Consider the following 11,491-nt stretch of genomic DNA (forward strand, 5'->3'; position numbering starts at 1 on the left):
ATTCACGTGAATTCTATATCAGATGAAAGTTTTCAAAAGTCTTTAGAATTCCTCATAAGTCTATGAAATTTTTAAAATGAAAATCCATAGAAGTCTGCGAAAGATTTTCACTAATTGCACACGAATCTATAAACGATCCACAAAATCCACAAAAATCATCACTTAAAAAAGTCCATCAAAGTTTTCAAAAGTTCCAATTGAATACACCCCCTAAGAAGGAAAAGAAAATTAAGTTCTTGTTGATCTTGTGTCAAATCTTGTTTAATACTACGGATCGACATGCACAGTATGTTGTGTCGATGTTGAAGATCTTTGATCTTCTCCAATATACGTTTCTCCTCTACATAAATGTCTCTAACAAGGACTAATCATCATACTCTACAAAGAAAATACTGAACTCGGCTCCGTTCTTTCCATCGGGACTCAACATGTAAAGTGTCTCAGAGTCCTTTGATCCCACAATGTGTTCAAAATGTGCTCGAATGTAGGCTATCTCTTCTTCCAGTCCCTCGACCTCTGACCATCCCGGTAACACACCGGCTCCCATCGACACCGCCTTATGCATCTCCATGACATGCAAATCCTCTTCCGTGGCATCCTTTCTAGCACCATAACCAATTTTTTTTCCATTAGAATACATTGTCCATAATGGCTCCTCCAGGAGCTTTATCTTTTCCTTTTGGATTTGTTTTTCGCATTCGAGGGAGATTCTCACCAATCCGAGGCTCATTTCCTTTTGCAACACATTGGTTACCATAGCTAGCTCCACCACCAATGACGGCAGGGTCCCAGAGTTTTCCTGTATGGAGAGGCTGACGCGGCCTTTCCGGTACCCGAAAAGTGTAACGGTGATACAAGAGCCCGAGGCGGCTGCACGAGTGTCGGGCAAGTACCCTCTGAGAAGGGTAGGGAACCTGCATGCCTCCGGAGTTAAGATGGGGAATGACCGAAAAACTGATCGGAGAAGTCAGAATACTTTTAACTATGTTAGGATTTTTCGAATTGAAGTGCATAGAAGTTTAAGCAAGTATGTGCTGCAGGTAACCATTTTGACCTCAGTATATATAAGAGACGATAGTAGGTGAATGAAATAGTCATCACTAACCTAAACAAATACTCAACTATTACGAAGAAGGAAAAAGGAAATCGATAACTAAATCTTTAAGTGGAATCACAAAGATCAAGAGACATGGAGAGTCAAATTCAATTTATTTATCATCATGGGCCAAATCTCAAATCTAAATTGTGTGATACAAAAACAAACAAAAATCTCTAAATATAGCTACTTTTAAATTGAAAAACAGACAAACATCTCAGTTTTAATTTTACATTTTTAATAAGCTGAAACATAAAATGAAGTAAGAAAGTACAATAAGCTCATTATAAGTAGGAATATAGATTGTGAAACTCATGAATAAGAAAATTTCCTGTTTCTGGTTGCTTTTACCTCCAGCATGGGCACCCCAGTAACCTGTGCTGCCTTCTTTGTAGCTTTTTCTTCAAGTGCCTTTGCATCCCTATATAACCAGACACGTATAAAACACATAATCGAAGGTGAACCACAATAAATACATAATAAAATCATACCACTTTATTACGTACACAACCTACCTAGAATCCATATGCTTATATGGGAGTTAATGGATGATTGGATCTTCAAAAGCTTAAAGAGAAAGTTAGACCATAATTTAAACTTTACATTCACGTAGTTAGAAATTTTTGAAAAATGTAGATGATTTGTACTTGAAACTCATGACCAAGATAACTTCTCGATTAAGAATAAATGAAAAAAAATAACCTTGAAAATTTGGTGAAGGAAAAAAATGAAATTTAATGTATTAACTTTAAAGAAAGTCCAGGCATGCAGATTTCAAATAAAATCTTGGCAAAGAACACTAAGAATAATGACGTCAAATCTTGAAAGATCTTAGAAGGGGGGAAGCAGAATTAGAAATCAGATCTTAGAATAGAACTGTAAAGCTAAGCAAAATCAACCAAAATTACTAACAGTTAGACATGAAATATGAACATCCACAAGGAAAAAAACATGGAATTTTGAAAGCATGGAAAAATTAAAAGTCCCGTAGTTGTGTTATCTGCCACATGAATTCGTCCATTGTATTTGATTGATGAATATTCATTTTTGTATTCAATAAATCAACTTTTTGAGGTTATGTATAATATTGAAATAAATAAAATCTATCTACGAAATAAATGATATAGTTCGTATATTTTAATTGCGGCTAACCATGTCATAGCTTTAAAGTGGATATGTTAGGTATTGGTCCCAAAATCATAAGTGTTAGCCATCATCATATCAATAATTTGCATAGAAATTATAAGCTCAAAATCAATTACGACAATAATAATAATAATAATAATAATAATAATAATAATAATAATAATAATAATAATAATAATAATAATAATAATAATAATAATAATAAAAATAATAATAGCAGCAGCAGCAGTAGTAGTGTTATCATTGCATCTTTCACAACTTATGATTTGTCCAAGTCAATTATCTTTGATATAGCTACATCTTTTTCTACGAGAGACCTAAAAAATTGCATTCTAGCATGATATGGTGTATCCCAACCCTCTGTACATAGATAATGACACTTGTACCAATTACAAGCAGTAGATGGCATTGGTCCCCCAGTATGCCAATTCACCTGCACAAAGATACATGAAAAAAATATGAGTAAAAATATCATTTAGCAAATGAAAAATTTTAATAGCTAATTTAAATTTTAAATTAATTTAATAGATGTTTACTGAAGCAAAATGATAGCCATTGACAAATTCAATTGCAACAATCCTATAGGATGCGATTGTAAGTGGTTCATCTCAAAGTGAAAGAAATGTAAGACATTGTTGTTGGCTCGAGTAAACAAGAATAACCTTACATCTTGAAGCAATAACATGACCTGTAATCAGCATGGCCATCCAATACTCATGACAAGCTGAACCATCAAAATGAGAAAGTGAATGAATAAATTCATGGGCCATATCAACATTGCCATCAAGTCTAGAGTAATCATCAAAATGATATTCAAGCTCTTTTATTAGGTTTTTTCGGACCGAATGCCAATTTACCAGAGTCTATCCACCAAGAATTCAAAGGCACATCTACAAAGGAAGACTCAAAACAAATTAAGGCTAAGGAGATACCTGGGGAGCTTTTCTTCTTCTCTAACCAAGCCTTAAATTAAAAAAAAAAAAAAATCTTTTTTCCAATAACCTTTCTTTTGCAGGAATCGAATTGATCATTTTTCGTTTATAGTTCCTTTGAAACCGCTAGAAGTTTGACCTCCAAAATTTTTATTCCACCGATTGCAGTGTCACTTATTGTCCTTATGGAACTTAGACTTCTGATTATGAGAAGACCCCTTGTTTTGTGATGGCTTAAAAGCTAATTGCACGATTTCAACAGTCTCATGCAGCATCCTATACTCCTTTTAGTACATACTGCGTTAAGGTCATTCAAATCCCATTTATCCTACTTAGCATCATAAGCAATATTAAGCTAATCAAACTAGCTAGGAAAGCTATTTAGAACATGATAGACCATAAAAAGGCTCTGCAATAGGAATCTTAAGAGCTTTTAACTTTGATAATATATGTATCATCTTCATAACGTGCTATCTAACTCCACTTGTACCATCATATCTCATATTCATCAGTTTGTCAATCAGATCTCCAATTTCAGCTTTATCAAATTTAACGAATCTCTCTCTTATGGCATCCACAAAACTTTTTTGCATTTTAATTGTCTTAAATTACAACCCTAATAGAATTGAATATAGGGCTATTGATAATCTTCAAACAACATTTGTTAGCCCTTTTCCACTTTTCATACACAAGTGCTCTTATCTGTGGGTTTCGAAAGCTGCTTCTCCATTGCAAAATTCAAGCTCAAAAAATCAAGTACTATTTCTACATCTTGTTTTTAACTCACATAATTATTCTTAGTCAAGGTGATAATTGACCTGAAAGAGATGAGACATTTAAAACTATGGAAATATAAAATATCCAAACACAATGCATGTAGTCAATGAATGATAAAATATCCATCTAATCAACATGGGTTATTAATAAATAGTCCGTAATTAAAGTCAAAATCATATGAAACTTTTGGTAAGGGCCTAAGTGCATCATTATAAAGTCACATTTGGGCTGACAAGACAATATATTGTAAGGTACTTTTACAAACTAGTTGTCACCATGTGCATTGCACAAGTTTTGTACTTATTCAGTTTCTATTAGCGTATAAATTGTACATTTTCTGGTGAAGGAATTGGAGATGTAAACATTTATGGTTGAAGAAAAGAAGAAATGATGATATATATATATATACACACACACACACACACACACACACACACACACACACACACATATATATACATACATACATAATGCTGTCTTTCAACCATCCACATCATCACAATAGAAACAAATGCTATTTTTGTTATAGGTTTAAGGTATGCATTAACTTTATCCCTCTTATAAATTGGGGGAAAAAATACGACCAATCAGAGATTTGAAGGGCCCCGATTCTAATTGTGTGCTAGCTCATAAATAAATTCTACCTTCTCCTCTTCCTTACATTCCTTACATTACTATTTTAGGGAATAATGGGGGCCAAACGTGTGCTAGATCATAAATAAATTCTACCTTCTTCTCTTCCTTACATTCCTTACATTATTGTTTTAGGGAATAATGGGGGCCAAACGTGCGCTAGATCATAGATAAATTCTACCTTCTCCTCTTCCTTAGAAAAGCCTTGTCATTCTACAAAACCGCCAGCATGTTTCAAATAATAAGGATTGAAGCAGTGTAGATAAGAAACTTGAGCTCTAGGATGCTACCTTAACCCACAAGAATTTTTCGGCAAAGAATGTAAGATTATAACAAACAAATACTATTATTTTTTATTCTTTTTATTTCTCAAAAGTTGTGGTGGACAGAGTTGAATCATAGTTAACAAGTAAGAAGCATTAAAAAGCTAATAAACAATAGAATGATCGTAATAGCAAACTATAACAGTATGACAATCATAAAAAATTAGGTTATGCAACTCAACAATATGGCTATATATAAGCATGGTTCCATAAAACTACGTATAAGATACAATAGAGTTGTGGCAGGTTGAAAATCAATCTAAAACTTTCTAGTCTTATTTCATGAACCTAGACACATTTTCTAGGAAAGTACCTACTGGTGAGTTAAATTTTCAAGTTGATTTAACAAATTGGCAATGAAACCAAAAAGAGTGTTGACCACACGCAATATGTGATTAGACCAACCTTAGAATTTTAAAAGAAACAAATTGATCCAAATCAGAAACTAAGCGGGAGGGAAAGATGCATTTTCTTGATTCGCTGCTCGTAAAGAGCCTTCCAAACCTAGAAGTTTATTGGTTGCCTTGATATTTAAGATGTTTGGAATTTCTTGTTTGATTCTGATGTTAATTATTTATTTCAAAACCAACCACATATTGGGTAGCCACAAAGACCCAAGATAAATAAGATAATATCAGCTTAAGTAAGCTCAAGGCTAAAGAAAATATCCATTATCAAGAAGACAAATCCTATTATCGTACAAAAACAAGAAAAAGAAAAAAAAATAGATTAAGAAACAATAAATCAAAATTCACAAAACCCACATCATTATTTTCCGTAGATGATGACTCTATGTTCAAATTAATTAACCGATACAAAAAATTGCATATGCGACGGAACACGTGATCCGAATTCAATATTCATTGCGGTAAACCCATACCTCATCGTACTCTTTCTTGTCAGCCTTTGGCACCTTCAAAGGCTTTGCTTTCCCACATTTTCATATTTTGAAATGTAACACATAATCAACAAACTTTTCCCAGAAAAACAATAGCAACCCTAGCAAGTCCAATAATTTTAAATACCTTGCTTGGAAGACATGTTTGAAATCTAGGGTTATTAGGTTATTAGGGTTTCTGTTCACCTCGGCCTTCATCCTTAGTGCTGGTTAAGTGACTCGGAATGGGTTAAACAGATGGTTATAATTGATGTTGGGGAGAGAGAGGAAAAAAAAAAAAGGAAAAAAAAATTGCAAAAAGAAAAAAAAAACATTTGCAGAGCGATGTGCGGAGTTGCTCCGCACTCCAAACTCTCTGCTTCACACAAAGTGCGGAGTAGTGCGCACACATTGACTTTTTTATTCTTCATTGTTTCTATTTGGTTTTTTATTTTTTTAGGTTACCATATTTTTTTCACTAATGTCGAGGTATAGTTTGGAGAGCTCCGCTTTGTGCGGAGCATTGCGCACACATTGGTTTTTATTTTTTTTTATTTTTTTTCTCTATTTGATTTTTTTTAGATTACCATATTTTTTCACCAATGTCGAGGTATTTAACTATGTACTTATTTGACTAACCATTGTGAAGAGATAACATCAATGAGCTAAAATAGCAGTATAATCATAAATAAGAAATGTATGCTATTTACCTTTCAACAACAAAAACGAAAATCAAAAAACCAAACATCATTAAAAATTCAAAATTAGAACTCACCAACTTGAATGGCTGAAGACGTGGGCTTTTTTTCAACCCAAGTGATCCATTAGAGTTACTTCATCTTTTGCCATAATTCTTGTCTTACCTTGTAAAACAAAATGAAATCCTTAATCTATGGGGAACGATTAAAACGAAATGATAATATTCTCTAAAAATAAATCGTCCTAGAACCACATAGTAAAATCAAACCAACATACATTCAATTCATAGCAAAATTCTATATTTACTTACCAAAAACCTTTGTTTCAGTAATTTAGCTTCAAACCTCTGTTAAAAGAAAACAAAAATAGGGAAAGCGGGGAAAAAAAGAAATTGCTATCGCAAAAAGAAAAAAATAAAAAATTTGCAAATGGCTCCGTGCAGTGTGGAGTTGCGATTTTTTTTCCTCCATTGATTGTTTATACGTTTCTCTTTCTTTTTTATTCTCTTTGATTTTCTTAAATTCAAACTATTTGATTTTTTATTTTTTTAGTTTACCATATTTGATATATATATGTATGTATATATTTCTACATAAGAAACAAATAAGAAAGTAGCTTAACAAGCAATTCTCGCACTATCATCTTAACAAAGAAAACTAAGAACATGAATCAAAAAGAAAATTCTTCCAATGCATAACCCCAAAAGGAATGACAACCTTCTACCACACCAACTATAACAATGATGTAAATAATGAAACTAAGTGAAAATTGTCAATCTATCGAGGACTGAGAAAGAAGCTTCCCCATGCGCCCCCAGCAAGTAATTTCAATTGTCTTTCTTTCCTCAATTCCCCGCTGTCCATTCAACTTTGCTTCCTCTACATTAATTACAAAAGAAAATAAAAAAAGTAGAAAATGAAAATATAATTAAAAAATTTGCGGGAAAAAAAAAACCAGCAACTAAATCGAAACGAAGCACGTGCAGAGGGAAAATATCAAACTCAAAGGCTCACCTTCCACCACCGCATCCTGCAATTTCTTCACCTCCGATTGCTTTGCATCACTGCCATTGGCCATATCAACGCATGGAACATCATCCCTTTAAAAAAAAAACAAAAAAATCCATCTTTTGTCTAAAGATTAGAAGAAGACGAGAATTGGGAGGAGGGGATTGCTATGAGAAGGAAAACAAAAAGAAATAAAGTTTTACTCCTATTTCATACTTCATACCTGAAAATAAGGAGTATGGTTGCCTCAGAAGTATGGTCGCCGAAAATAAGAAGCATGGTTGCAGGTAAAAACCAACGTGAGCTATAGAAGAAAAAGAAAGAAAGAAAGGAAAAAAAATAGCTTCAACAGTGGAATGAGATTACTTTACTGTTCCTTGAACAATGGCTGCTACAATGGGTGTGCCACTTTGGCAGCTACCACCCACTTATATTTCAAAATATTTTTCTTAAAAGAAAAACAAGGATAGTCTCAAAGCCCATAGAAAAGTTCAATCACAAAACAATAATTATACAACAAAATCATAATCATCAACCTTTGTTCAATCACTATCGTAGGGCATATGATAGTTCCAACCTAATGCATCATTCATAAGATGAGGGATAGTAACTTTGCATGTCTGATTTAATATAACTAGAACATTCTTTCGTAAGTAAATTTCATCAAGGCAGCAAACAACGTGAGAACCCGAATATATATACCAAGATCAATAAAGCAAATTATATGTAAATTGCACTTTTCATTAAAGAGTATCATTTGCAAAAGGTTTACATTTTCTCATTGTGTGATTAACTTAACATACAAATATAAAACAGTTTCATTAGAACCTGCAAAAAAACAAACTTCACTAACGAAAACAATTTAAGCAATATATCATTAAGAATCTTTCTTTTTTCCTTAATCCTCACCAAACATAAATAACATACACCCCTGAAAATTGTTTTGATAAACCTTTGATGAATTTAATTGGTCTTTCAATCGTTTATATGTAATTCGATTTTCCCAATTTTGGGTCCGAAAATAAAAGAATTCAATTGCATCCTTTTAAAACAATCGGAAAACCCGATTAATACACTAAAAATGAATGAGGAGACTGAGAGGATTATTATATTGGAACACACATAAAGATTTTCACAGCTAACTAATCTAATTGTATTCAGTCCAGTTCATAATAAATACCTCAATAGGAACGTCAGAATTATTAAGGATTTCTTTTTTCTTTTTTCTTTTTTATATGAAGGATTCTGATCTTAGCTTGTAGCTCTAATACCAATTAATGAATTTAATAATTATTATGCTAAGAAACAAGAATCACAACTCTAAATTAAAAATTCAAAAGATATACCTGCAAAAGACATCTTGAATACAAATATTAGCGCTAGATTTTCCTCTCCTTGCCCCTTAGAAAAGTATTAGTCGTCAATGGGACAAGCCAATAAAAACACATGGAGAGGAAAGGAGACCTAGCCTCTAATATAAAAATTTATCAAGTCATCTCATTTACGACTCGAACCCTAATCAGGGTTTAAATATTTCTGGCCCGCTTACGTACTTTGACTATCACATTATATAGGATATAACACTATATAACTAAGGTGTAAAATAGTCCAAATGATCACTCAACATATTGGGCTTAACTATAGTATCATTATGAGCTATACATCTAATCCGTTTTATAAAACATAAAATTTGCAATCAAATGGGAAGCATATATTTGAAATTATTCTAACATATTATCTTCACTACCTGAATATTAATGTTGTTATCATCCAAAAAAAAATGTCATTGTCCAATTTTGTTCCAATCATTAAAACACTATTTGAACAATGTGTTTCAATCCCTTAAATGTATTTACTAAATTTTGATGGTTAGATTGAAATAATTTATGTCTTTGAAAAAAATTAGAAGTAATTAGGCGCACACTTGATCAAGGTGAGGGCAAAACAATATAAGGTAGGTGAAACTGTAATTATGTATATTCTCTTCTCACATTAAATTAGATATTTCATTTCTAAGAGGTTGGTATTGTCAATTACGTATTTAGCAAGTCGCTTCAGCTTGAAAAGGAATTAAATTTCTCAAAAAAGAAAACTTTAAAATGTGTGCAAGTAGTATATTGAGATCGACCTAAACTTAATTTGAAGGTTAGATGAAAATTAAAATAATTCAAGAAAAGCTAAACACGTATTAAGGAATCATTAGGGACCTGGCTACAGATGGTTATATCTTGTATTCTTTTAAATTAATTTCAATAATATTAATGTTAATAAAGATATCCATGGTTCAATGGTGGTGTGTCTGACTTCATATCAAAACGTTGTGTGTTCGATTCATGTCGGCTTTAATCCACTTTTTGCAGGGTAACACCTGTTCTTTATGCATTTTTACACTTGGACAATTAAATTTGTACCTCATAAGAACTTCCAAATGGAAATGAAAATGGAAAAGAGATGTAACTCCAATTCGACTAGAATTGCCGGTCAATCCTATTTTCGATAGAGGCTGTTGACAATTGAATCCGATTTTGACCATTATTTTAATATCCATAATCGTACGAAAAGAAGGCCTGGCTCCAAGTTATTCAAGAATAGTGGAGTGGAGTGCAGTTTCTCGACCCTTTAACTATCAAAAAAGAAGTTTTAAATCTATTAGATTTTTTTTCATCTTTTTTCTTTCATTAAAATGAAAATGTGGACACAGAGTCCTACGATCCATCCTCCCTTTCATTCCATCTAGCCTTTTGTTCCACTCGGAATGGAGTTACCTTTTAAGGAGCCACCTGTGTCTAACTTCATTCATCCAATGTCTAGTGGTTTCCATTTGACCATTTTGATTTGGGCCTTTCAAATATGATATTTAATGCTTTGGAGCATAATATAGAACGAGATTTTCCTTCGGTGAAAATCATCACATTGTATTAATCGATCTCCAAAAGTTATATTCACTTTGCTTAGAATGAAGATGGCTTTACTAAAAACACTAGGTCGATAATAGTGGACTTAAAGGAATTTTAGATATATCTTATGTTCGTGTCTCAAGTTTTTTCTTTACAATTACTCTAACCAATTAGGCAACATTTAGAGATATCAAATTTTTCACTAAGAATTTTTGTTCGTTATTCTTCAAAATTTTGTACATAATGTGAATGTGCAACTATAATATATTGAAGCAATGTGAGGTCCATTTCAACGAACATGATCGTTGTTTACTTATCCATCATTTATTTTTATATATCTATAAATTCTTTCAGAATGGAGAGAGGAGAATTAGATGCAACAAGGTCCGGGTGTTGTATTTGGTTATCACGTTAGTCTCACACACTATAGGTCCCTAGTTTGAACTTGGCTCCGACTAAATATTTTATAGTCTATATATTTTCCCATTTTTTCCATAATTAGATACTAGGTATTGGGATTTTTTGAATCGATTCTCCAGAATTGGAATTGAATGCTCCGGTCCAATTTTCCAAATATACATATTTGGAAAGATTATGTGGCCTTAATGATCTTACACAGAAATTGGTTGTGAAAAATAAACATGAAATGTATCCATTAGTCTACAATATTGCGATATTAGCCTTAGTTCTTGATGTGGCTACTGCTATAGTTGAGAGAACATTTTCTGCGATGATCTATATCAAAAATCGCCAACACAATTGAATTGGAAATTAATGGTTGAATGGTAGTTTGATTGCATATTTTGAGAAGAATGTATTTGACAATATTGAAAATGATGTCATCATGGAACATTACCAGAGTATGAAAACGCAAAGATAACAATTGTAATAAGATATCAAATACGTAAATTTTTTCCTAACTTTTTTTATAAGTTATATTGTGTCTCACTAACTCCAAATGTCAGCATCCGCCACTGCTTCCACGCTTCTAAACTCTGAAAAAAAATTGCCACTTAAAATATATCCCTGTAAGTAGAAGAACAGGTTAGCCTCAGCCAAGATTTTCCTTCACTCTAACTAGTTAAGTATCTTTCCAAGAAAAAT

General features: G+C 32.5%; 1 pseudogene; it reads right to left on the reverse strand.

The window, feature by feature from the left end:
* Positions 1–312: 312 nt before the first annotated feature.
* On the reverse strand, positions 313–1,622 carry LOC111390402 (annotated as a pseudogene).
* Positions 1,623–11,491: the final 9,869 nt, after the last annotated feature.

Source organism: Olea europaea, unplaced genomic scaffold, assembly GCF_002742605.1.
Source record: "Olea europaea var. sylvestris unplaced genomic scaffold, O_europaea_v1 scaffold680, whole genome shotgun sequence".
Lineage (NCBI taxonomy): Eukaryota > Viridiplantae > Streptophyta > Magnoliopsida > Lamiales > Oleaceae > Olea > Olea europaea.